Below are 2,503 nucleotides of genomic sequence, written 5' to 3'. Positions count from 1 at the left end.
CCATTCTCAGAGATCTTAAAAGACTTAAGAAAACACTTAAATAAAATAGAAATACAGCCAGTGAGACTCTGGAAGATCCTAAAAAGTAAACATAATAGTTGCTGCATAAACTGTATTGAAATTGGGAAAGAAATGTCTTACTCATACTATTTCAACCATCATAAAGGAAATATATGATTATACAGATAAAAATGATTGGCCATTGACTGTACTTAATAATTTCTATATGCTTTTGCTATTTTATAGAAATAAGAAAAATTTTAAAGAATACAGACTATGAAAACATTTCTTTAAACCTAAACACTATTTAATCCAATTCTTGACTGTTGAGCAATATGCGTTTCTGAAATAATAAAAATGAATTTTGTAAAAGTGGTACCGGATTAACTGAAAGGTTCCAAACCACTTCGCGAAAAAGGGATAAAATGGCCCTTCTGGTTGCACATTGTTGTAGAACTTGGACAACTGAAGAGAAGATACAAGTAACATTAGCTCTCACTGGGATAATAATATAGATTTTGACATAATATGCTGTAGAAAAACTAGATTTAACCCATGGCAAGTAGTTTTATACTCTTTAATTTATGACAAATATATAGAAAAAGCGCAATAGAGACTGAGTGTTTTATGTTTATTAGGCGCTTTAGATGGGTCATAGAAAAGTGGTGATTGGGTTATCTTTCTATTAATTAGTGTTCAATGTAAAGGCCATAATTAGAAGAAATGGTTAACTTAATATTTATCATGTCAAAAGTATTTGAGCAAGTGACGACTGAGTCACATGATAAATTCTGTGTGTCTGGGACAGAAAGGTGTGGTAGGTCTTTATCTGTGAAAATTATTATGCACCCACCTCACCACCAATGCTCTCAGAATTGCACATAGTGAAGGACAAAGACCACAAATCTTTACGTCAACTTGCCTTTATCGAGTCTTTCAAAATCATCCATCCTGGTTTTCAAAGAAACAACTCTTCCTTTTTACGCACCTTATATTAGTTTACATAATATTTAACTGGTTCACATAGCATGTAATTAAATTACTTAAGTACAACAGCATGTCCTGTGGGCATAAACTGGCTTAGGAACCAATGCTGCTCAGCTCAAGGGTGAACTAGAGAACCACCCATGTTCACTGCCATTGCCAGCAAGTCTGCTCTGATCGGTCAGCTTAGAGGAAGTCAGAAAATAGAGCTTCTTCTGTACAGCAGTCCTCACTTATCTGAGGAGGATACATTCCAAGACGCCCAGGAGATGCCTGAGACCTCAGAAATCACTGAATCCTATATGTAGTTTGTTTTTGTTCTTATACATACATACCTTTTCACTTATAGAAAGCACTTTACGGCTTCTCTTTGGCATATCCGAATCACTAGCGACTCTATTCTCGTACTGTGGGGCCATCATCAGAATAAGGGTCCCTTGAACACAAGCATTGTGATACTGGGAGAGTCGATCGGATACCAGAGATGCTACAAAATGACTACCGTGGGGAGCGGGGAGCATCTACCAAATGGAGACGCTGGACAGAGATGATCACGTCCCAGGTGAGACGGAGCTGTACCACACAAGATTTCACCATAGTGCTCAAAACGGCGTGCAACTTAAAGCTTATGAATTTTTATTTCTAGAATTTTCCATTTAACCTTTTCAAACTCGATCATGGGGAACTCACACCATAGAAAGGGAACTCTCAAATAAGCAGGGACTACTGTGTGATACAAGTGCCCATTCTGGTGGAAATCATATGGACCTCACAGAAGAGAAAAGAAAAAGCAAAATGAGGTCAGCTCAATGAAACAAGGCAAGACATTTCCTTCTGCCCGCCCTGGCCAGGGAACTGTCCTTTCTGAGAAGGAACGAAAGTTAGTAACAGAGCCATAATAAATGTTGGCTTTCGATAAATAGAATTATCCTCTATCGTTGGTTGGTAAGCCAAACTTCGTTCTCATTGTCTAGTAAGAATGTTTCAACAGTCATTCTCAATTCTTTTGTGATCCTTTAACTCCTAAATAAATTAGTCCCTTCGGATATTTCTAGAGACAGATATCTGAACACGGAATGAATCTAACTTTTAACTCTTAACTTTCCTCAAATGGTAACATTTTATACCACCCTAATGTTTCAATCACACTGTTCTGTTCATCTGTTACTTATGTGCTGATGGAGAACTTTGGCCTCAGCTATGGATCTTGTCTCAACAGCGCTCCCCATTCTGTCACTTACTGAGACCTTCTTCCTAATGGTCCCGCTGCTGGATCCTGGCCCTGGAACATAACACTCATGCACACTGGTCGCAGGATGTTATCATCCGTCCCTCTTCTCACGAGTACAGCCTTCAGAAGCCCAGTGACTTCTTTCTGCTGAGCACTTGTCTGCTATGCTGCACCTCAGTCGGGACAGGCTGGACCACTGAGGGATGGGTAATGGGCCCCAGAAGCAAAATTAGATGTTTGTGATCTTGTAGGCAAACATTTGTGATCCTACAGTTTTTAAGGCAGCTT

The sequence above is a fragment of the Pteropus vampyrus genome, unplaced genomic scaffold (genome assembly GCF_000151845.1).
Source record: "Pteropus vampyrus isolate Shadow unplaced genomic scaffold, Pvam_2.0 Scaffold5, whole genome shotgun sequence".
In the NCBI taxonomy this organism is placed as follows: domain Eukaryota; kingdom Metazoa; phylum Chordata; class Mammalia; order Chiroptera; family Pteropodidae; genus Pteropus; species Pteropus vampyrus.
This window is presented reverse-complemented; position numbering follows the sequence as displayed.